Source organism: Eubalaena glacialis, chromosome 16, assembly GCF_028564815.1.
Source record: "Eubalaena glacialis isolate mEubGla1 chromosome 16, mEubGla1.1.hap2.+ XY, whole genome shotgun sequence".
NCBI classification, from domain to species: Eukaryota; Metazoa; Chordata; class Mammalia; order Artiodactyla; family Balaenidae; genus Eubalaena; species Eubalaena glacialis.
In genome coordinates, this window is record NC_083731.1 from 64,881,903 (window position 1) to 64,907,152 (window position 25,250).

Genomic DNA, 25,250 nt, shown 5'->3' on the forward strand with positions numbered 1-25,250 from the left:
AAATTACCATAGACCAGAATAACCCCCTGCCCAATGTTTGTCAATATCCATTGAGGCAGGAAGCCAGAGAAGGAATAAAATCTGTGATATCAGCTTACATTAATAAAAGGCTTATTGTGCCTTGCACCAGCCCTTGTAACACTCCCATTTCGACTGTTAAAACACTGAATGGCAAAGGTTGAAGATTTGTACAGGATTTGAGCTCTATCAATGCTATTATTAACCCTCACCATTCTGCAGTGCCAAATCTCCATACCTTACTGTCTTATATTCCTGAAAATAATGACTTCTTTTCTGGGATAGATCTCTGCAGTGCATTCTAGTATCCCTGCACATCCTGATGACCCATATCTTTTTGCCTTCACTTGGAATGAACAGCGATATACATGGACTGTGATGCCATAGGGCTAGACTGAAAGCCATACCTACTTTTCCCAGATATTAAAAGCAGACTTAGAGGACTTCCATGGTGGCACAGTGGTTGGGAATCCGCCTGCCAATGCAGGGGACACGGGTTCAGGCCCTGGTCCGGGAAGATCCCACATGCCACGGAGCAACTAATCCCGTGCGCTACAACTACTGAGCCTGCGCTCTGGAGCCCGCAAGCCACAGCTGCTGAGCCTGTGTGCCACAACTACCGAAGCCCGCGTGCCTAGAGCCCGTGCTCCACAACAAGAGAAGCCACCGCAATGAGAAGCCCACACACCGCAACGAAGAGTGGCCCCCGCTCGCCACAACTAGAGAAAGCCCGCGCACAGCAACAACGAAGACCCAATGCAGCCAAAAAAAAAAAAAAAAAAAAAAAAGCAGACTTAGAATATCTAGTTTTTCCACATAAGTGATTGTTGATACAATATGTAGATGATTTGTTGTTGTGTTCAAAAATTCTTTGATAAATAGCAAGACACCCTGTGTTTGCTTCAGAAGCTAGCTACAAAGGGACATAAAGTATCCAAGAAAAAAATTACAATTTTGTAAAGCTAATGTGAAATATTCAGGTCACATGATATCTAAAGAAGGACTTTTAATTGATCTGGATAGAATGAAAGGCATTTTGGTGTTTCCCAACCCTAAGACAAAAAGGCAATTAAGGGGCTTTCTAGGCCTTGCAGGCTGCTACAGAAACTGGATTCCAAATTTTTCCTTAGTGGTTCAACCATTATATAGTTTGCTTAAACAAGACCAACCTGGGGACTTCCCTGGTGGTGCAGTGGTTAAGAATCCGCCTGCCAATGCAGGGTACATGGGTTTGAGCCCTGGTCCGGGAAGATCCCACATGCCGCGGAGCAACTAAGCCCGTGCGCCACAACTACTGAGCCTGAGCCTTTAAGAGCCCGTGAGCCACAGCTACTGAAGCCCCTGCACCTAGAGCCTGTGCTCCACAATAAAAAAAGCCACCGCAGTGAGAAGCCTGCACACTGCAATGAAGAGTAGCCCCCGCTCACCGCAACTAGAGAAAGCCCACACACAGCAACGAAGACCCAACATAGCCAAAAATAAATAAATAAAATAAATAAATTTATATATAAAAAAAAGACCAACCTGAACTTCTCTGCTGGGAAATAGAACATTCTGAAGCCATGGCAACTCTTTAAAACCTCCTGGCAAAGGCCCCAGCCCTGGGGCATCCAAATTATGATTTACCTCTTTTCTTTTTTCTTTATTTTTTTTTGGCCACATGGCTTGTGGGATCTTAGTTCCCTGACCAGGGATTGAACCTGGGCCCTGGCACTGAAGTGTCGAGTCCAAACCACTGAACCACCTGGGAATTCCCTACCTTTTTTTCTTTTTATACATGAAAACAAAGGTGTCGCACCAGGAGTATTAACCCAGCAACCAACAGGATATTACAGCCAACAGCTAGATTAGGTAGCTAAGGGCCTTTCCTCTTGTCTCCAGGCTATCACAGCAACCTCTGTGCTGTGTCAGACCGCAGAAGAGATAGTCATGAGTCACCCTTCTCACCATCTTTGTTCCCCACTCCATGGAAACTTTATTAAACGCTCAGCACACACAACATTATTCAGCAAGCTGATTAACTTCTCATGAAATTGTATTGCTCTCACTGAACGCAACTTTTTCACAGGGGTAACAAACTTAATCCAGCCACTTTGCTCCCAGAAGAATCAGACGTCAATAATGAAAAACATGATTGTTCTGTTTTAACTGACAATCTTTTACCTCCTAGGATTGAGCTTCAAGAAAGCCCTATGGATAATCCTGATTTTATATTATTTACTGATGGGTCATATCTGTGAGGACCTCATGGAAAGTACCAGGCTGACCTTGCCACTGTTTCTCCAGTGTATATCCTTGAAAACACTTGCCTAATGTCTTTGCTGCTCAACACTCTGAATTAATAGCACTAACAAGAGCCTACCAGTTGGCAAAAGGAAAACCTGGTAATATTTACACAGATAGCTGCTATGCTTTTGGGGTGGCACATGATTTTGCCATGCTTTTGAAACAAAGGGGATTTTTTTTTTTTTAAACAATCACTTTTGTTATTTATTTATTTATGGCTGTGTTGGGTCTTCGTTTCTGTGCGAGGGCTTTCTCTAGTTGCGGCAAGTGGGGGCCACTCTTCATCGCGGTGTGCGGGCCTCTCACTATCGCGGCCTCTCTTGTTGCGGAGCACAGGCTCCAGACGCGCAGGCTCAGTAATTGTGGCTCACGGGCCCAGTTGCTCCGCGGCATGTGGGATCTTCCCAGACCAGGGCTCGAACCCGTATCCCCTGCATTAGCAGACAGATTCTCAACCACTGCGCCAGCAGGGAAACCCACAAAGGGGATTTTTAACATCCTCAGGGCAGCCTATTAAAATTGGGAAACAAGTAGCAGAATTATTAGATGCAAATCTGCTTCTGAGCACACTTGCTGTTATTAAGGTATCAGATCATTCAGAGGCTGACACTGCAGATGCAAAAGGAAACTCTAGCTGATCAGGCTACCAAGACAGTGGCTTTACAAAACAAAAACAACCAACTAATGACTGTTTTTCATTTTCAGCCTCCCGGTAAACTTACTGACATATTGTTAAAATTTCAGGGAATGGCGCCAGAAAGACACCTGGACACAAAAAGGAGGAAGATTCAACCCCAGCAAAGAGCGTTGGATAGGCCCAAATGGGAGGCCTATCCTTCTGTTTGGAGTTCAGCTCGCTGAAGGTAACTCATTGGAACCCAGATAAGATGGTATTATGGGGTAAACAATATTTTTGGAAGCCTTCTTTTACAACAGTTCGAAAGGTCTATTCAAGATGTACCATTTGTGGGCTTCCCTGGTGGCGCAGTGGTTAAGAATCTGCCTGCCAATGCAGGGGACACGGGTTTGAGCCCTGGTATGGGAAGATCCCACATGCCGCGGAGCAACTAGGCCCGTGCACCACAACTGAGCCTGAGCGCTAGAGCCCATGAGCCACAACTACTGAAGCTTGTGCACCTACAGCCTGTGCTCCACAACAAGAGAAGCCACTGCAATGAGAAGCCCGCGCACCGCAACAAAGAGTAGCCCCTGCTCACTGCAACTAGAGAAAGCCCGCACGCAGCAACAAAGACGCAACGCAGCCAAAAATAAAATAAATAAAATAAATAAATTTATTAAAAAAAAGATATACCATTTGTTATCATATATTAACGCATATATGTGGAACCTAGAAAAATGGTACAGATGAACTGGTTTGCAGGGCAGAAATAGAGACACACATGTAGAGAACAAACGTATGGACACCAAGCGGGGAAAGCGGGGGTGGGGGAGGGGTGGTGGGAGGTGGGATGAATTGGGAGATTGGGATTGACACGTATACACTAACATGTATAACATAGATAACTAATAATAAACTGCTGTATAAAAAATAAATAAAATAAAATTCAAAAAAAATATGTACCATTTGTCCAAAATGTAACACGAGGAAGTCATTACACAGTTCTCAAGGAAATTTTCCATGACCTGCAAGTCCCTTTGAAATTTGGCATATTGATTTTATACAAATGCCTCCCTCTCAAGGTTATCAGTATGTTCTTGTTATGATTTGTATGTTTTCACACTGGGTTGAGGCATTCCCATGCAGAAGGGCAACAGCATAATCAGTAGGGAAACTGAATTTAGAAAGAGTGATTCCTACTTGGGGAATCCCCTCAGAACTACATAGCTATAGAAGAACTCACTTTACTGGACACATGGTTAACGAAATTTGTAAGATTTGGTTGATTATGCAGCATTTCTGTTATGCTTATCACAGCCAATCTTCTGTGTTAGTAGAAAGAACAAATGGCACAGTTGAAACCCAGTTGGCTAAGATTATGGATGCTTATTCCTTACCCTGGCCTAAGGCCCTTCCATTGGTCCTCCTCAACCTCAGATCCACTTCTTTTGGCAAACACCATTTGTCTCCTTTTGAGATTATCACGTGGAGAACAATGAGATTGGATGAAGGATTATATGAACCTATATTATTGAAAGGGGATATGTTATATTATTGCAAGGGTCTAATTGAATTATTAACAGGACATTCTAAGCTGGCTTCTGAAGCTTATCACAGTAATCTATCTTTAAATGAAGATCAGATGCCCCATGACCTACAACCAGGAGACTATGTATGCTGGAAAAGGCATCACTGAAAGACTCTCTCTAATCTAGATGGAAGACCTTATCAGGTTCTTTTAACTAGCTCCTGCTCAGCAAAACTGAAGGGAAGTGACACTTGGATTCATATTTCTCACTTAAAAAGGGTCCCTGCACCAAACTGGTCTATAGTGAGAACTGCTAACCTAAAACTCCTCTTAAAATGACGTTCTAAAAGAAAAGAAAGACACCCATGCCAGGACAAGATGAGGGCGTAAGAAGTAGACAGCTATCCCAAGATGCCAGACCTGACCTGTTTGATTATTTATAATGTTTTCTTAATTGCTTGGACTTCTGAGCATAAATCAAATGTTCTGTCATGGGCACAGTCCTATGGAAATTTAGAAATCAATCCAATTGATGGGTTTCTTGTCAATTAACTATGTCCAATACTTCTGGTTTACTTTGGTGGGTTTCTCCTCTCCAAGGCTCTGATTGGATGGCCCTTAGAAAATTTATTTTAGAAGAAAGAAGTTATAGTTATGTCTGGGCGACTGTTGCTATTACTAGATGGGACCCCTCACTTGGCCAATCAATCATACTTGCTATGACGCTGGCCATAAATAATTTTCCTTTAAAGTTGCTCAAGCTCAATCAGAACAACGAGCTAAATTTCAGTTAAAAAATATAACTTATCATTTATTAGGAGGGACCGTCCCTCAGTTATGGAATGGATTTATACGGCTAACACCAGATTGTGGTCATTTAAGTTTAAGGGCCTCCTGTGTTGGGAACAATTTAATCATACTAAAGGTAATAAGCCTAAAAAAGACTAGAAAATTAGGCTGGGTGCCTTATGAAAATGCCAATATATCAGATCGGTTCAAGATGGCAGAGTAGAATGACGTGTGTTCACTCCCTCTTGCGAGAGCACAAGAATCACAACTAATTGCTGAACAATCATCGACAGGAAGACACTGGAACTCACCAAAAAAGATACCCCACATCCAAAGACAAAGGAGAAGCCACAATGAGATGGTAGGAGGGGCGCAATCACAATAAAATCAATTCTCATAACTGCTGGGTGGGTGACTCACAAACTGGAGAACACTTATACCACAGAAGTCCACCCACTGGAGTGAAGGTTCTGAGCCCCACGTCAGGCTTCCCAACCTGGGAAATGTTTAACAAAGACCTAGAAGAATTAAAGAACAAACAAACAGAGATGAACAATACAATAACTGGACTGAAAACTACACTAGAAGGAATCAATAGCAGAATAACTGAGGCAGAAGAACGGATAAGTGACCTGGAAGACAGAATGGTGGAATTCACTACCACGGAACAGAATAAAGAAAAAAGAATGAAAAGAAATGAAGACAGCCTAAGAGACCACTGGGACAACATTAAATGCAACAACATTCACATTATAGGAGTCCCAGAAGGAGGAGACAGAGAGAAAGGACCTGAGAAAATATTGAAGAGATTATAGTTGAAAACTTCCCTAACATAGGAAAGGAAATAGCCACCCAAGTCCAGGAAGTTCAGAGAGCCTATGCAGGATAACCCCAAGGAGAAACACACCGAGACACATAGTAATCAAATTGACAAAAATTAAAGACAAAGAAAAATTATTGAAAGCAACAAGGGAAAAATGACAAATAACATACAAGGAAACTCCCATAAGGTTAACAGCTGATTTCTCAGCAGAAACTCTACAAGCCAGAAGGCAGTGGCATGATATATTTAAAGTGATGAAAGGGAAGAACCTACAACCAAGGTTACGCTACCCAGCAAGGATCTCATTCAGATTCTATGGAGAAATCAAAAGCTTTACAGACAAGCAAAAGCTAAGAGAATTCAGCAGCACCAAACCAGCTCTAAACAAATGCTAAAGGAATTTCTCTAAGTGGGAAACACAAGAGAAGAAAAGGACCTACAAATACAAACCCATAAAAACTAAGAAAATGGTAACTGGAATATATATATCAATAATTACCTTAAACATGAATGGATTAAATGCTCCAACCAAAAGACACAGGCTCTCTGAATGGATACAAAAATAAGACCCATATATATGCTGTCTATAAGAGACCCACTTCAGACCTAGGGACAAATACAGACTGAAAGTGAGGGGATGGAAAAAGATATTCCATGCAAATGGATTTCAAAAGAAAGCTGGAGTAGCAATACTCATATCAGATAAAATAGACTTTAAAATAAAGAATGTTACAAGAGACAAGGAAGGACACTACATAATGATCAAGGGATCAATCCAAGAAGAAGATATAACAATCACAAATATATATGCACCCAACATAGGAGCACCTCAATACATAAGGCAACTGCTAACAGCTATAAAAGAAGAAATCGACAGTAACACAATAACAGTGGGGGACTTTAACACCTCACTTACAACAATGGACAGATCATCCAGACAGAAAATAAATAAGGAAACACAAGCTCTAAATGACACAATAGACCACATAGATTTAATTGATATTTATAGGACGTTACATCCCAAAAGAGCAGATTACACTTTCTTCTCAAGTGCACACAGAACATTCTCCAGGATAGATCACATCTTGGGTCACAAATGAAGCCTCGGTAAATTTAAGAAAATTGAAATCATATCAAACATTTTTTCTGACCACAACACTATAAGATTAGAAATCAATTACAGGGAAAAAAACATAAAAAACACAAACACATGGAGGGTAAACAATACGTTACTAAATAACCAAGAGATCACTGAAGAAATCAAAGAGGAAATAAAAAAAATACCTAGAGGCAAATTACAACGAAAACACGATGATCCAAAACCTATGGGATGCAGTAAAAGCACTTCTAAGAGGGAAGTTTATAGCAATACAATCCTAACTCAAGAAACAAGAAAAATCTCAAATAAACAATTTAACCTTACACCTAAGGGAACTAGAGAAAGAAGAACAAACAAAACCCAAAGTTAGTAGAAGGAAAGAAATCAAAAAGATCAGAGCAAAAATAAATGAAATAGAAACAAAGAAAACAGTAGCAAAGATCAATAAAACTAAAAGCTGGTTCTCTGAGAAGATAAACAAAATTGATAAAGCATTAGCCAGACTTATCAAGAAAAAGAGGGAGAGGACTCAAATCAATGAAATTAGAAATGAGAAAGGAGAAATTAAAACAGACACTGCAGAAATACAAAGCATTCTAAGAGACTACTACAAGCAACTCTATGCCAATAAAATGGACACCCTGGAAGAAATGGGCAAATTCTTAGAAAGGTATACCTTCCAAGACTGAACCAGGAAGAAATAGAAAATATGAACAGACCAATCACAAGTAATGAAATTGAAACTGTGATTAAAAATCTTCCAACAAACAGAAGTCCAGGACCAGATGGCTTCACAGGTGAATTCTATCAAACATTTAGAGAAGAGCTAACACCCATCCTTCTCAAACTCTTCCAAAAAATTGCAGAGGAAGGAACACTCCCAAACTCATTCTATGAAGCCACCATCACCCTGATACCAAAACCAGACAAAGATACTACAAAAAAGAAAATTACAGACCAATATCACTGATGAATATAGAAGCAAAAATCCTCAACAAAATACTAGCAAACAGAATCCAACAACACATTAAAAGGATCATACACCATGATCAAGTGGGATTTATCCCAGGGATGCAAGGATTCTTCAGTATATGCAAATCAATCAATGTGATACACCATATTAACAAATTGAATAAAAACCATATGATCATCTCAATAGATGCAGAAAAAGCTTTTGACAAAATTCAACACCCATTTATGATAAAAAAAACTCTCCAGAAAGTGGGCATAGAGGGAACCTACCTCAACATAATAAAGGCCATATACGACAAACCCACAGTAAACATCATTCTCAATGGTGAAAAGCTGAAATCATTTCCTCTAAGATCAGGAAAAAGACAAACATGTCCACTCTCGCCATTATTACTCAACACAGTTTTGGAAGTCCTACACACGGCAATCAGAGAAGAAAAAGAGATAAAAGGAATACAAATTGGAAAAGAAGATGTAAAACTGTCACTGTTTGCAGATGACATGATACTATACATAGAGAATCCTAAAGATGCCACCAGAAAACTGCTAGAGCTAATCAATGAATTTGGTAAAGTTGCAGGATACAAAATTAATGCACAGAAAACTCTTGCATTCCTATACACTAATGATGAAAAATCTGAAAGAGAAATTAAGGAGATACTCCCATTTACCATTGCAACAAAAAGAATAAAATACCTAGGAATAAACCTACCTAAGGAGGTAGAAGACCTGTATGCAGAAAACTATGAGACACTGATGAAAGAAATTAAAGATTATACAAACAGATGGAGAGATATACCATGTTCTTGGATTGGAAGAATCAACATTGTGAAAATGACTATACTACTCAAAGCAATCTACAGATTCAATGCAATCCCTATCAAATAACCAACTGCATTTTTTACAGAACTAGAACAAAAAATCTTAAAATTTGTATGGAGACAAAAAAGACCCCAATTAGCCAAAGCAGTCTCAAGGGAGAAAAATGGAGCTGGAGGAATCAGACTCCCTGACTTCAGACTATACTACAAAGCTACAGTAATCAAGACAATATGGTACTGGCACAAAAACAGAAATATAGATCAATGGAACAGGATAGAAAGCCCAGAGATAAACCCACGCACCTATGGTCAACTAATCTATGACAAAGGAGGCAAGGATATACAATGGAGAAAAGACATTCTCTTCAATAAGTGGTGCTGGGAAAACTGGACAGCTACATGTAGAAGAATGAAATTAGAAGACTCCCTAACAACATACACAAAAATAAACTCAAAATGGATTAGAGACGTAAATGTAAGACCGGACACTATAAAACTTAGAGGAAAATATAGGCAGAACACTCTTTGACATAAATCACAGCAAGATCTTTTTTGATCCACCTCCTAGAGTAATGGAAATAAAAACAAAAACAAACAAATGGGACTTAATGAAACTTAAAAGCTTTTGCAAAGCAAAGGAACTACAAACAAGACAAAAAGACAACCCTCAGAATGGGAGAAAATATTTGCAAGCAAATCAACAGACAAAGGATTAATCTCCAAAATATATAAACAGCTCATGCAGCTCAATTTTAAAAAAACAAACAACCCAATCCAAAAATGGGCAGAAGACCTAAATAGACATTTCTCCAAAGAAGACATACAGATAGCCAAGAAGCACATGAAAAGCTGCTCAACATCAGTAATTATTAGAGAAATGCAAATCAAAACTACAATGAGGTATCACCTCACACCAGTTAGAATGGGCATCATCAGAAAATCTACAGAGAACAAATGCTGGAGAGGGTATGCAGAAAATGGAACCCTCTTGCACTGTTGGTGGGAATGTCAATTGATACAGCCACTATGGAGAACAGTATGGAGGTTCCTTAAAAAACTAAAAATAGATTTACCATATGACCCAGCAATCCCACTACTGGGCATATACCCAGAGAAAACCATAATTCAAAAAGACACTTGCACCCCAGTGTTCATTGCAGCACTATTTATAATAGCCAGGTCATGGAAGCAACCTAAATGCCCATCGACAGACGAATGGATAAAGAAGTTGTGGTACATATATACAATGGAATATTACTCAGCCATAAAAAGGAACGAAATTGGGTCATTTTTAGAGACGTGGATGGATCTAGAGACTGTCATACAGAGTGAAATAAGTCAGAAAGAGAAAAACAAATATCGTATATTAACGCATATATGTGGAAACTAGAAAAATGGTACAGATGAACCAGTTTGCAGGGCAGAAATTGAGACACAGATGTAGAGAACAAACGTACGGACACCAAGGAGGAAAAGTGGTGGGGAGGGGGTGGTAGTGGTGTGATGAATTGCGAGATTGGGATTGACATATATACACTAATATGTATAAAATGGATAACTAATAAGAACCTGCTGCATAAAAAAATAAAATTCTAAAATTCAAAAAAAAATTTTTTTAATTAAAAAAATAAAAAATTCTAGATATAAATCTCTTATCAGAAAAAAAAAAGAAAATGCCAATATATCATTTTCCTTAAAGATAGTAGTTGGTATGGAATAAATTGGGTCAGGTGACTAGGAATATACTGGGTAGCACCTAATGGAACTCAATGGTTTTGCAGGACCAATATTTGGCTCTGACTTCCACCAGGATAGAAAGGAAGGGGTACCCCCCCAGGATTCCCTTGGGCTCAAGGTCACTTGTGTGCCAATTTAGATATGACTCCAGCAAATTTACCATTAATATGAGCCTGATGGACCAAGAGACCTGTATTCCACTGATATGACCATTTAGCAGCTATTTTTGCCCCTTCAGTAGGATTGGGAGATGTAACGGTCCACATTGAAGCCTTAACAGAATTCACCCAAAAGCCCTTAAATGACAGTAATCAGGCTCTTAGCCTACTGAATTCTGAGTTTGCTTTGATGAGAAAAGTGGTATTACAAAACTGCATGACTCTCAATATCCTTATAGCATCTCAAGGAGGCACCTGCACTATGATTCAAATCGAATGCTGCATTTTCACACAGATGAATCCTCTAATATAACACATTTAATGACCCACGTGAAAAATCATATTTCTGCCTTAAGTGATCCTCTTCCTAGTCTTAGTGATCTTTTAGGGAGTTGATTTAGTTCATGAAGCTCATGGCGTAAATCCCTACTTATGACTTTATTACTGTTACTAGCTATATTACTTACTTATATCCTGTTTTATAAGATTGTCGCCTCTTGCATTACCCAATGTATAACCAGGCCCCCTGACAAAATTAATGATGGCTAAACGTTTTGAGGCAACTGATCACATATTTAAGTATATAGAATAATTGTAATAGTGCAACTCTAGATATGGAAGAAACAACAAGGGAAACCATTTCCGGGATCATAATAGAATGGTAAGATAGATGATCCAGAGAATTTTAGGTTATCAATAGGGCCTAATCCCAAAATAGCACATTGAGTGGCCTATCAATGAAGTCCTCATCTGATCTAGGCATGAGACTTCCTACCGCTGTGGGATAAATTGGTAGTCAAATTCCTCCCAAACCTTGTTTGAATTTATGACCGACAGGGAGCATTGTAAAGAAAGAATGCTGCCTGCTGTTCCAGTTCTACGAGGATCAAGCCATTAGCTACTGCAGTCACCCACTGACAGTGTGCCCTGACAGGAATTCAGGATAGAGAAAAACAGGAAACATTCTGTGCTTTGGATGCTGGCCCTAGATAGTTAAGATGTAAGAATAATTATTATTTTATTATTTAATTTAAAATAATAATTATTTATTATTAGTAGTAGTAGTAATAATAATTATTATTAATTACAGTGCTAGGAAGTCTCATTCCTAGATCAGATGCGGATTTCATTGATAGGCCACTCAATGTGCCATTTTTGGATTAGGCCCTATTGATAACCTAAAATTCTCTGGATCATCTATCTTACCATTCTATTATGATCCCGGAAATGGTTTCCCTTGTTGTTTCTTCCATATCTAGAGTTGCACTATTACAATTATCCTATATACTTAAATATGTGATCAATTGCCTCAAAACGTTTAGCCATCATTAATTTTGTCAGGGGCCTGGTTATATATTGGGTAATGCAAGAGGCGACAATCTTATAAAACAGGATATAAGTAAGTAATATAGCTAGTAACAGTAATAAAGTCATAAGTAGGGACTTACGCCATGAGCTTCAGGAACTAAACCAGCTCCCTAAAAGATTACGAAGACTAGGAAGAGGATCACTTAAGGCAGAAATATGATTTTTCACGTGGGTCATTAAATGTGTTATATTAGAGGATTCATCTGTATGAAAATGCAATAATAATTATATCAATTATATTAATACAATATTAATATAATTAATATAATATTAATATTATTAATTTTAAATAATTATTTTTATTAATTATTTAAAATAATTATTATTTTACCTTAGAATAAAAATTATTCTAAGGAATAATTTCAGTGAACCCAGATTCTTGCATCTTCCCATACAGAGAAAAACACTAAAATCATTAACTTGAGATATGTTTTTTCTGATTAGCAGTAATCTTTTGATGTTCAACTACATGTTTTTTCCAGCAAAAAACCTGCTATATATCCTGGCTCCTCCCTTACCTCTTTGGAGCAGTTCCTCAGAGCTCTCTGAGACACTGCCTCCCAGGCTAGAGTCCTCAGTAAGATTCCCAAATAAAACTTAACTCATAACTTTGAGGTTGTGCATTTTTCTTCAGCCAACAGGGGGATGGGTTGAGGGCATGGTAAAACATCACAAGGCTTACTGTTCTTACCAATATCCAGTTGTTTTTCTTGAATAAACACTTCTTGGAATGTTTCAAGCCTTTGATTTCCAGAGTTCTAATAAGTTTATTTTGAGAGTTTTTGCTAGTGTTCTTATTGCTTTTATGGAGAAGCAGATTTTTGGGTGGGGAGGGGGTTGTTACTGAACCATCTGGAATGTCTACACCCTGAAGTGAATCACGGATACACAAGATAACGGATAAATCTCAAGAGAATTATGCTGAGTGAAAAAAAAAATGACCTCAAAAGTTTACATACTATATGATACCATTTATCTAACATTCTTTAAGTTAAAAAAAATTACAGAGATGGATTACAGACTCTGGGTGGAAAAGGTTAGGGAAGTGAGGAGGGAGAAGGCTGTGGTTATAAAAGCACAGCACAAGGGATATTTGTGATAAAACTGTTTTATACTTTAATTGTACTGGTGCTCTAATTTCATGGAATTAAATATACAGACACAAATGTATGCATATAAAAGTGGTGCTTGGGCTTCCCTGGTGGCGCAGTGGTTGAGAATCTGCCTGCCAGTTCAGGGGACACGGGTTCGAGCCCTGGTCTGGGAAGATCCCACATGCTGCGGAGCAACTAGGCCCGTGAGCCACGACTGCTGAGCCTGCGTGTCTGGAGCCTGTGCTCCGCAACAAGAGAGGCTGCGATAGTGAGAGGCCCGCGCACCGCGATGAAGAGTGGCCCCTGCTTGCCGCAACTGGAGAAAGCCCTCGCGCAGAAGCGAAGACCCAACACAGCCAAAAATTAATTAATTAATTATTTTAAAAAATGGGAGTTTTAAAAAAAAAAAGTGGTGCTACCTGAAAACTGGGTTCACCTCTTGGTGTTTGTCAAGCCAAAAGACACAACCAAGCCAAAGATGAGAAGGAATGAAACCGAGCAGGACCTTGTGGGGCTCCTGGGTCCGGAAGCCTTTCTGTGTCCCCATTTCTTGTTTGTAGGGAATAGGCTTCAGCTTCCATGACCTTCCCTGATCTCCAAAGGGCAGATTCAAATAGTTGCTAATCAGGGAAGGGAGGGGATGCAGAGAAAAGGGAGGAGCAGTCAAGAAACAATAGTGCAGGCTTGGGACAGGATTCTGGTTCTGCCTCAAGGGATACATGCAACAATATCTTTGAGCTCTTCTGCAGAACTAAAACCCCGAGCAAATGGAAGATGTTAACTATGATACTTGATGAGGCAGTCTTCATTCCAGAGAGAAGATCACAGCTTGTTAACCTTGAGAACCACAGAAACTCATCAGGAGACCACCCAAGGCCAGATTCAAGGAATGCAGGCCCTGCACACACTCTGATCCTTATCAGCCACCCACACCCCCAACCTTGAACCATTGCTGTAAAACTCCTCACTAAATCCCCCCAGGGTTGGGACACACAGTTTTGAGGGCACGAGTCTTCTGTGTCCCCCTTTGCTTGGCAAAGCTATAAAGCTCTTCTTTTCTACTTAACCCGAAACTCTGTCTCTGAGATTCAATTTGGCACCAGGGCACAGAGGCTGAGTTTTTGACATCAGAAGGAAGGATTTATTATTACTTGCAGCAAGTAAGGAGAATTCCAGGGATCCCTCCCAAAGCAGTGTCTCCCTGAACAGCAAAATTGGGGAATTTTTTAAAAATAAATAAATTTATTTATTTATTTTTGGCTGCGTTGGGTCTTTGTTGCTGCACACGGGCTTTCTTTAGTTGCAGCAAGCAGGGACTACTCTTTGTTGCAGTGTGCAGGCTTCTCATTGTGGTGCTTCTCTTGTTGTGGAGCACAGGCTCTAGGTGCATGGGCTTCAGTAGTTGCGGTGTGTGGGCTCAGTAGTTGTGGCTTGTGGGCTCTACAGCACAGGCTCAGTAGTTGTGGCCCATGGCTTAGCTGCTCCGTGGCACATGGGCTCTTCCTGGACCAGGGCTTGAACCCATGTCCCCTGCATTGGCAGGTGGATTCTTAACCATGGTGCCACCAGGGAAGTCCCCAAATTGGGGAATTTTTAAGCTAGGGGTACATGCATATTCATGAAGGGACTTGGGCAGTCAACAGGTTTACTTGATTGAAGTTTAGTTGAGGTTCAGAAAAGGTCAACATCATCATCCTTTAGGTTCCAGTTGATCTGGTAGTTGAGTGCTTCAGGCTAATCTTTTTTTTTTTTTAATTTACTTATTTATTTATTTATTTTTGGCTGAGTTGGATCTTTGTTGATGCGCGGGGGCTTTCTCTAGTTGCGGCGAGTGGGGGCTACTCTTCATGGCGGTGCACAGGCTTCTCATTGTGGTGGTTTCTCTTGTTGCGAAGCACGGGCTCTAGGTGCGTGGGCTTCAGTAGTCGTGGCTCGTGGGCTCTAGAGTGCAGCTCAGTAGTTGTGGCGCACAGGCATAGTTGCTCTGCGGCATATGGGATCTTCCCGGACCAGGGCTTGAACCCGTGTCCCCTGCATTGGCAGGCGGATCCTTAACCACTGCGCCACCAGGGTAGCCCCCCAGGCTAATCTTTACCATTGAAATAGAACTGGGAGTCTTCACAACAGATATATTATCTTTGCTATTGTTACTTCTCTTGCCTAATAACAGTCATTTGTTTCTGCATCCTTTTGTCCCCTTAAGATCATTAATTACTGAGACCTGTTCAAGGGCAAACATTGTGGCCAGGCTTAGATCACAAGATGGTTTAAGCCAAAAATAACCTCTCTTCTGTGAAAAAAGCCATGCCTGGTTCTCTTTCTCCAGGGTTCCCCTGCCCTTCGGCTTACAGTGGTAATATATGAATGTAACTGGTTTGTATCAATGTTAATTTCTTGGTTGTGACTAGAAGTAAACAAGATGTTACCACTGGGGGACACTAGGTGAAGAGTTTATGAGATCTCTATTATTACTTACAACTGCATATGAATGTACAATTATCTCAAAATTTAAAAAAATTAAAGCAAAAGAAGAATATGGCACACGGTATTTCTGGTATTTTTTAAAAATCAAATTGTAGTCTCATTGGTGTTTCAAAAATTATAGATATGAATAATCCTAGGATAAGCTGAACAAGACAAAGATTCATCGAGGTTCTCTGGATGTGCTGGAACTTAGTTAAAACTGAATGCAGCATATTCCTTATCCTTCACATTACTATAAATAAAAATTGGGGATTCTGGTGTCCAAAATCTTATCTATTCTGAAAAAAATTTCAAGGTACTGCTCATAAAACATGTCTCCAGTATGCTATTCCAAAGAATTTAACATAATTTTGTCAGACTTACATTCAAGGCAAAATGGATACAACCTATGTTGATTTTTTAAATGCTGTATCTACTATAAGATTTGAGGAATATACATACTTAGAAAAATTTAGAGGAATTACATATTTAGAGGAATTCTTGTTTTAGAGATATTATTAGTATGTGTTCATCAAAAAGACACTAACAGTTACCTCAGTTATAAAAGGCTATGGGTAGGGAATTCCCTGGTGGTCCAGTGGTTAGGACTCTGTGCTCTCACTGCTGAGGGCGTGGGTTCGATCCCTGGTCAGGGGACTAAGATGCACCCCTCAAAGAAAAAAAATCTGTGGGTAAGTGACATCCATGGAAGCTTGGACTCCACAGATCTTATTTTATTTAATTTACTATTCTTTCTAAAATTTATTCTTATTTTACTGGAGGAGGGGAAGATGACCTCTATACCTTTCAGGTATAGAAAGGTCACAATGAAAATAAAAACAAATATTGGCCTTCAAGAATGCCTGCTCCCAGTGCTGACCAAATTTAGTACCTTTAGCCAAAAACACGTCTCTGCGAAGAGTCTATGGAATGCTCTGTGATAGCTCTTCAAAATGACATTATCAAATGAGTGTCCATTTTGGACAAAAAAAATAGAATGTGGAACATTAAAAATAGGATGAACTTTGTCCTATTCTGGCCCCCACAGTTACTCCTGCATATGCAACATAATATCACTATTTCCTCCAATGAAGCATTTTATTATTATGTTTTAAGATATAATTGACACATAACATCGTGTAAGTTTAAGGTATACAAATAGTTGATTTGATATATTTACATAGTGCCATACGATTACCACCGTAGTGTCAGCTAACACTCCTATCATATCCCATAATTATCATTTCTTTTTTGTGGTAAGAACAATTAAGATTGAGTCTCTTAGCAACTTTGAAGTTTAAAATACAGTATTGTTGGGACTTCCCTGGTGGTCCAGTGGTTAAGATTCCAGGCTTCCACTACAGGGTGCATGGGTTTGATCCCTGGTTGGGGAACTAAGATCCTGCCTGCCACGAGGCAAAGAAAAAAAAGAAAAGAAAATACAGGGGGTCAGAGTCAAGACAGCGGAATAGGAGGATGCAGAGTTCACATCTCCTCACAGATAAGGCACCTACCAGGCACTGCTGGGGGACCTTGGACACCTAAGGGGATGGGAGGAACCCCCGTGCAACCGGGTAGAACATGGTGGGGGAGGGAGGGGGGAGGACAAGTGGAGGCGGGAGGGGACTGGTGCCCCTGAGGGGTGGCTGGGGGAGAGGAGGGGTTCCCACACTCGGAGGGGCCCATTCATGGCGAGGGAATCAGCGGGGACAGGGAGAGACCTCTGGGGGATCGGAGCATCAGAAGGGAATGCGGCCAGCATTTCCCCCACACATTCAGGCCCCAGGGAGCCTGCTGGGGTCCCACAGGCCTGAACCTCCACCCTCCGAGGCCCCTTCAGGCCCCGCTCCACCTAAGCCCTGCTCCTGCCTAAGCCAAGACCTTTTAAGGGCCCCCCGCCCTTTTTTTTTTTTGCTGTAGTGGCTCTGTTTTGCCTTGTTGTTGTTGTTTCATTTACATTTTAATTTTTTAAGTGTATTTTTTACTTTTCTAATTTTATTTTATTTTTTATTCTTTGCTATTGTTCTGCTCTTTTTTTTTGGCTGTGCCGTGCAGCTTGCAGAATCTTGGTTCCCAGGCTGGGGGTCAGTCCTGAGCTCCTGTGGTGGGAGCACTGAGTCCAAACCACTGGACTAACAGAGAACCTCAGACCCCAGGGAATATTAATCAGAGTAAGGTCCCCCAGAGTTCCTTATCTCGGCTCCAAGACCCAGCTCTATCCAACTGCCTGCAAACTCCAGTGCTGGACGCCTCAGGCCAAACAACCAGGAAGACAGGAACACAGCCCCAGCCCTCAAAAAAAAAAAAAAATGAGGCAACAAAAAATAAGTTACAGACAAAGGAGCGAGGTAAAAACCTACAAGACCAAATAAATGAAGAGGAAATAGGCAACCTACCTGAAAAAGAATTCAGAGTAATGATAGTAAAGATGATCCAAAATCTCAGAAACAGAATGGAAGCATGGATTGAGAAAATACAAGAAATGTTTAATAAGGACCTAGAATAACTAAAGAACAAACAAACTGTGATGAACAACACAATAACTGAAATGAAAAATACACTAGAAGGAATCAATAGCAGAATAACTGAAGCAGACGAATGAATAAGTGAGCTGGAAGATAGAATGGTGGAAATAACTGCCAGGGAGCAGAATAAAGAAAAAAGAATGAAAAGAATTGAGGACAGTCTCAGAGACCTCTGGGACAACATTAAATGCACCAACATTCGAATTATAGGGGTCCCAGAAGAAGAAGATAAAGAGAAAGGGTCTGAGAAAACATTTGAAGCGATTATAGTCAAAAACTTCCCTAACATGGGAAAGGAAATAGCCACCCAAGTCCAGGAAGCACAGAGAGTCCCATACAGGATAAACCCAAGGAGAAACACACCAAAACACATAATAATCAAACTAACAAAAATTAAATACGAAGAAAAAATATTAAAAGCAGCAAGGGAAAAGCCATAAATAACAAAGAAGGGAATCCCCATAAGGTTATCAGCTGATTTTTCAGCAGAAACTCTGCAGGCCAGAACATGTCCCCTGCACTTGCAGGCGGATTCTTTTTTTTTTTTTTAAATTCGTGTGACTTGCTTTATTTTGAGGGGGTGGAGTCAATATGGCAGACTAGGAGGATGCAGAATCCGCGTGTCTGCACTGGGGCACCTACCAGGCACCGGTGGGGGACCACGGACACCTAAGGGGAAAGGAGGAACCCCCAGTGACTGGGTAGGATGTGCGGCGTCGGGGGGAGTGAAGGGGGAGGAGAAGTGGAGGTGGGACGGGACTGGTGCCCCTGAGGGGAGGCTGGGGGAGAGGAAGGGATCCCATGCCCAGAGGGGGAAATTGGGGAACCACGGGGAGGGCAGAGGATCAAAAGGGAGCGTGGCCAGCGTTTCCCCTGCCCACTTGGGTCCCCCAGGAGCCTGCTGAGATCCCAGGCCTAACCCTCTGCCCACCTAGGCCCCCGCCAGCTGTGCAGGTCCTGAGGGAGTGGGAGGGAGGGAGGGAAGCGGAAGCAAAAATAAAGGCCAGACCTCCAGGACAGGCACCCCTGAGGGGCGGCTGGGGGAGGGGAGGAGTTCCTACAGCCAGCAGGACCCACCCATGGTTAGGGGTCCAGCGGCGACGGGGGAGACCTTGGGGGAGATGGTGGGGGAGGGGAGCAAAGGAACGGAAGGGAAAGGGGCCAGCACTTTCCCTGTCCACTTAGGTACCGGGGAGCCTGTTGGGCTCATAGACCTAATCCTCTGCCTTCGGAGCCTCCCTCCTGCTGGGCAGAGCCCAAGCCCCGCCCCTACACCCCCCCAGGGCCCCACCTCTACACTCGGAGACCCCCTCTGAGACCCCCTCCAAGGCACTGGGCCTAAGCCCCACCCACACACCCTCACCCAGGGCCTTACCTCCAAACTCCGGAACTCCACACTCCGGAGGCCCCCCATGGTTTGTTTTTTTAAAAATTTATTTATTTATTTATTTATTTATGTATGTCTGTTAGGTCTTTGTTGCTGTGCGTGGGCTGCTTGGGCTTCTCTCTAGTTGAGGCAAACGTGGGGCTATTCTTCACTGCATTGTGCAAGCTTCTCATTGTGGTGGCTCCTCTTGTTGCGAGGACGGGCTCTAGGGGTGCGGGCTTCAGTAGTTGCAGCATGCGGGCTCAGGAGTTGTGGCTCGCGGGCTCTAGAGCGCAGGCTCAGTTGTGGCACACAGAACCAGCCGCTCTGCAGCATGTGGCATCTTCCCGGACCAGGGATCAAACCCATGTCCCTAGCGCTGGCAGGCGGATTCTTTTTTTTCTTTTTTCTTTTTTAATTCGTGTGACTCGCTTTATTTTGATATTAACTTTATTGCAGTGGTCTGGAACTGAACCTACAATAACTCGGAGGTATGCCTATAAATAGTCACTATTTCTTCCAAGAATCATTTTGTGTATGGTGTAAGGAAAGGGCCCAACTTCATTCTTTTTTTTTCTTTTTTTTAAAATTAATTAATTTATTTTTATTTTTGGCTGCATTGGGTCTTCATTGCTACGTGCAGGCTTTCTCTAGTTTCAGCAAATGGGGGCTGCTCTTCATTGTGGTGCACGGGCTCCTCATTGTGGTGGCTTCTCTTGTTGCAGAGCATGGGCTCTAGGCATGCAGGCTTCAGTAGTTGCGGCATGTGGGCTCAGTAGTTGTGGCTCACGGGCTCTAGAGAGCTGGTTCAGTAGTTGTGGCACACGGGCTTAGTTGCTCCGCGGCACATGGGATCTTCCCGGGCCAGGGCTCAAACCCATGTTCCCTGCATTGGCAGGCAGATTCTTAACCACTGCACCACCAGGGAAGTCCTGGCAGGCGGATTCTTAACCACTGAGCCACCAGGGAAGTCCTGGCAGGCAGATTCTTAACCACTGCACCACCAGGGAAGTCGCTCCAGCTGGCTTTTGTCAAGCATTAGTTGGCTGCCCTCAAAGCAGAGCTGCCTGCTTGGGAAGACTGCAGGATTAGCTGGGGCCCCAGCTGGAGGCAGGGAACCCATTCCTCTGATGTGCTCAGTTTCCTCAGGGCCTGAAACCCATTCCTTGCTGAGTTGTCAAATGACTACTTTAGATCCTGTAGAGTTGGCAGGAGTCCCGAGAACACCCATGTCTTTGTGTGTGAACTGCTTGTCACTTGCCTCTTCCCTCAGGCTTTTACAAAAAAGAGAGAAGAAATTAATGGCTGTAAATGACTGAGATCCTCCAGTTCCGGTTTTATTTATGCATAATTTTGACAGGTTGTCTCCTTATTGAGAAATGGCATGCCTCTCCCCTTCCTTGCAGGTGCTAAGCCTCTCCACTTCCACGCAGGTCCTAAGCAGAGGCCTCGCCCCACGTTGAACGTCTCCCCACCTAGGTCCCTCCCCAAAGGCCTTTTCCAGCTGCGGGGGTCATAAGTCCACCCCACCCTAAAGCCTGCCCCTGCCTAAGTTAAAACCCCCCACCTAAGCTCGCCCCCCCATAGCCAGGACCTTTTTTTTTTTCTTCTTCTTTTAGGTCAGAGTTCTATTTTACCTTGTTGCTGTTGATTCATTTGTTTTTTAATTTTTTCTAATATATATTTTATTTTTCTAATTTTATTTATTTTATTTTTAAAAATTTATTTATTATATTTAATTAATTAATTTATTTTTGGCTGCATTGGGTTTTCATTGCTGTGCATGGGCTCTCTCCAGTTGTGGCGAGCAGGGGCCACTCCTTGTTGCGGTGTGTGGGCCTCACATTGTGGTGGTCTCTCTTGTTGCAGAGCATGGGCTCCAGGGCACATGGGCTTCAGTAGTTGCAGCACACGGGCTCAGTAGTTGTGACTCACAGGCTCTAGACCTCAAGCTCAGTAGCTGTGGTGCACAGGCTTAGTCACTCTGTGGCATATGTGATCTTCCCAGACCAGGGCTGGAAGCCATGTCCCCTGCATTGGCAGACGTATTCTTAACCACTGCGCCAACAGGGAAGCCCCCTCTAATTTTATTTTATTCTTTAGACTATGTTATTGTTCTGCTCCTTTTGGCTTGTTCCCCCATTTTTTGTTTTTATTTTATTTATTTATTTATTTTTCTTCTTTTTTATTTTTTCTGTTGTGGTTTTGTTTTATGTTGTTGCATTTGTTTCAATTATATTTTTATTTTTCCTAATATATTTTTTTATCTTTCTAATTTTGTTTTGTTTCTTATTCTTTGTTATTGTACTGCTCCTTTCTTTCTTTCTTTTTTTTTGCTGCACCAAGTGGCTTGCAGGATCTTGGTTCCCAGGCCGGAGGTCAGGCCTGACCTCCTGTGGTGGACGTGCTGAGTCCAAACCGCTGGACTAACAGAGAACCTCAGACCCCAGAGAATATTAATTGGAGTGAGGTTCCCCGGAGGTCCTTATCTCAGCACCAAGACCCGGCTCTACCCAACTGCCTGCAAACTCCAGTGCTGGACGCCTCAGGCCAAACAACCAGTAAGACAGGAACACAGCCCCACCCATCAAAAAAAAGAAAAAAATGAAATGACAAAAAATACGTTACAGATGAAGGAGCAAGGTAAAAACCTAGAAGACCAAATAAATAAAGAGGAAATAGGCAACCTCCCTGAAAAAGAATTCAGAGTAATGATAGTAAAGATGATCCAAAATCTCAGAAACAGAATGGAAGCATGGATTGAGAAAATACAAGAAATGTTTAACAAGGACCTAGAAGAACTAAAGAGCAACCAAACAGTGATGAACAACACAATAACTGAAATTAAAGACACTCTAGAAGGAATCAATAGCAGAATAACTGAGGAAGAAGAACGGATAAGTGAGCTGGAAGATAAAATGGTGGAAATAACTGCCAGGGAGCAGAATAAAGAAAAAAGAATGAAAAGAATTGAGGACAGTCTCAGGGACCTCTGGGACAACATTAAACACATCAACATTCGAATTATAGGGGTCCCAGAAGAAGAAAAAAAAGGGTCTGAGAAAATATTTGAATAGATTATAGTCAAAAACTTCCCTAATATGGGAAAGGAAATAGTCAATCAAGTCCACGAAGTGCAAAGAGTCCCATACAGGATAAACACAAAGAGAAACACGTCGAAACACATAGTAATCAAACTATCAAAAATTAAATACAAAGAAAAAATATTGAAAGCAGCAAGGGAAAAGCAACAAATAACATACAAGGGAATCCCCATAGGTTAACAGCAGATTTTTCAGCAGAAACTCTGCAGGCCAGAAGGGAGTGGCAGGACCTATTTAAAGTGATGAAAGGGAATAACCTACAGCCAAGATTACTCTACCCAGCAAGGATCTCATTCATATTCAATGAAGAAATCAAAAGCTTTACAGACAAGCAAAAGCTATGAGAATTCAGCACCATGAAACCAGCTTTATGAAAAATGCTAAAGGAACTTCTCTAGATGGGAAACACAAGAGAGGAAAAAGACCCACAAAAACAAACACAAAACAAGAAAATGGTAATAGGAACATACATTTCAATAATCACCTTGAATGTAAATGGATTAAATGCTCCAACCAAAAGACAGAGACTGGCTGAATGGATACAAAAAACAAGACCCTTGGGACTTCCCTGGTGGCACAGTGGTTAAGAATCTACCTGCCAATGCAGGGGACATGGGTTCGAGCCCTGGTCCAGGAAGATCCCACATGCTGCAGAGCAACTAAGCCCGTGTGCCACAACTACTGAGCCTGTGCTCTACAGCCCGTGAGCCACAACTACTGAGCCCACAAACCACAACTACACAAGCCCGTTCGCCTAGAACCTGTGCTCCACAACAAGAGAAGCCACCACAATGAGAAGCCCACGCACCGCAAGGAAGAGTAGCCCCCACTCGCCGCAGCTAGAGAAAGGCCGTGTGCAGCAACAAAGACCCAACACAGCCAAAAGTAAAATAAATAAATGAAATAAATAAATTTACAAAAAATAAATTAATAAATAAAGTAGTTACTTGGGAAAAAAAAACAACAACAAGACCTTTATATATGCTGTCTACAATAAACCCTCTTTAGACCTACGGAAACATACAGACTGAAAGTGAGGGGATGGAAAAAGAGATTCCATGTAAATGGAAATCACAAGAAAGCTGGAGTAGCAATACTCATATCAGATAAAATAGACTTTAAAATAAAGACTGTTACAAGAGATAAGGAAGGACACTACATAATGATCAAGGGATCAATCCAAGAATAAAACATAACAATTATGAATATTTATGCACCCAACATAGGAGCACCTCAATACCCAAGGCAAATGCTAACAGCCATAAAAGGGGAAATTGACAGGAACACAGTAATGGGGGGGACTTTCACACCCCACTTATACCAATAGACAGATCATCCAGACAAAAAATAAATAAGGAAACACAAGCTTTAAATGACACAATAGACCAGATAGACTTAATTGCTATTTTTAGGACATTCCACACAAAAGTGGAAGAATACACTTTCTTCTCAAGTGCACACGGAATGTTCTCCAGAATAGATCACATCTTGGGTCAAATCAAGCCTTGGAAAATTTAAGAAAACTAAAATTGTATCAAGCATCTTTTCCTACCACAACGCTATGAGATTAGAAATCAATTACAGGAAAAAACTGTAAAAACACAAATACATGGAGGCTAAACACTGCGCTGTTAAATAACCAAGAGATCACTGAAAGAAATCAAAGAAGAAATTTAAAAATACCTAGAAACAAATGACAATGAAAACATGATGATCCATAACCCATGGGATGTAGCAAAAGCAGTTCTAAGAGGGAAGTTCAAAGCAATTCAAGCTCACCTCAAGAAACAAGAAAAATCTCAAATAAACAATCTAACCTTACACCTAAAGCAACTAGAGAAAGAAGAAGAAGAACAACAACAAAAACCCAAAGTTAGTAGAAGGAAAGAAATCATAAAGATCAGAGCAGAAATAAATGAAATAGAAACGAATGAAACAATAGCAAAGATCAATAAAACTAAAAGTTGGTTCTTGGAGAAGATAAACAAAATTGATAAACCTTTAGCCAGACTCATCAAGAAAAAAAGGGAGAGGACTCAAATCAATAAAATTAGAAATGAAAAAGAGGAGATTACAACTGACACTGAAGAAATACAAAAGATCATAAGACACTACTACAAGCAACTATATGCCAATAAAATGGACACCCTGGAAGAAATGGACAAATTTTTGGAAAGGTACAACTTTCCCAGGTTGAAACAGGAAGAATTAGAAAATATAAACAGACCAATCACAGGTAATGAAATTGAAACTGTAATTAAAAATCTTCCAACAAACAAAAGTCCAGGACCAGATGGCTTCACAGGTGAATTCTATCAAACATTAAGAGAATAGTTAACACCTATCCTTCTCAAACTCTTCCAAAAAATTGCAGAGGGAGGAACACTCCCAAACTCTTTCTACAAGGCCACTGTCACCCTGATACCAAAACCAGACAAAGATATCAGAAGAAAAGAAAATTTTATAGACCAATATCACTG